The sequence below is a fragment of the Myotis myotis genome, unplaced genomic scaffold (assembly GCF_014108235.1).
Source record: "Myotis myotis isolate mMyoMyo1 unplaced genomic scaffold, mMyoMyo1.p scaffold_m19_p_16, whole genome shotgun sequence".
Taxonomy (NCBI): domain Eukaryota; kingdom Metazoa; phylum Chordata; class Mammalia; order Chiroptera; family Vespertilionidae; genus Myotis; species Myotis myotis.
In genome coordinates, this window is record NW_023416320.1 from 11,735,966 (window position 1) to 11,737,080 (window position 1,115).

At 49.1% G+C, this 1,115-nt stretch overlaps 1 pseudogene; it reads right to left on the bottom strand.

The window, feature by feature from the left end:
* Window positions 1-707: 707 nt before the first annotated feature.
* LOC118671055 lies at window positions 708-910 on the bottom strand (annotated as a pseudogene).
* Window positions 911-1,115: the final 205 nt, after the last annotated feature.

The following is a 1,115-nucleotide window of genomic DNA, read 5'->3' on the forward strand; positions in this document are numbered from 1 at the left end:
CTCACCAAGCTAGAGGAGGGTAAATGCCTTCAGCCCGGGCGGGGGGCGGGGGGGGGGGGGGTCAGACTATTCCAGTGATAGCGTGTTTATTTGTTCTTTTGGTGCCTGCTTTTTCCCCGGTGAGTCCATCACAGACGGCAAATCAATTACGGGCTGCTTTTATGAGCCTGAACCAGGTACAGCTGTCCTGAATAAGTTCACATTGAAATCATACAAGAATGAAAGTTTGCTCTCACATTTCAGAGCATGTCTGCTTTGGGTAGTTTTCTTAGCTCACACTCTGTTGCCTGTAACAAGTGTTTAGATTTAAGCTGATAAGAGCTATGAGAAGTGATCAATAGTTTAGAGGACTTCAAGGTTGAAAAACAGTTCTGCCCGCGCCCCCTCCCCCCCCGCCCCAGCAACTCATGCTCCTGCCACATCTTGTGTCTTTTGCATTTGGAGGTGGCATTCTTTTTGTTGTTGTTGTTAATCCTCACTGGAGGATATTTTTTCCATTGATTTTTAGGGTGGAAGGGAGGGGGAGAGACAGAGAGAGAAACGTTGATGTGAGAGAGACACAGTGATTGGTGGCCTCCTGACCAGGGCCGGGACGGAGGTACGTGCCCTTGACCTGAATCGAACCTGAGACCCTTTCGTCCAAGGGCCGGTTCTCTAACCATTGAGCAAAACCAGCTATGGCTGGAGACTTTTTTTTTTAAACAGAAACCACTGTGTCCTCTCCCTCTTATTCTCCCAAAGGAAGAGAAGAATGATCATCTATGGTTGTGGTAGTTGCCAAAGGAACACCAAAAGCCAGCTTCACACTCAGGAGAGAATGCTGCACCTCCTCTTCGTGGTTTCGGGGGCTCTACACAGAGAAACTTCTCTAGTAACAAGCCATAGAAATGACCCCTGAAAGTATAGGCTTTGGGGATGACACTCTTAATAATAAGGCCCCGTGGATTTCATTCTCAGGGCAGTAGAGAGCTAGGAGGAATTTAAACGTAGGAGAGGGGTGAGGTACTTTGGCCACTCTGGCTTCCCTTCCACTCCCCTGCAAGGTATCCACTGCTCCCTGTCCCTGCCTCACCCCCACCAGATTCTGAGCCCCTCTCCTCAGATCCCTCGATTTT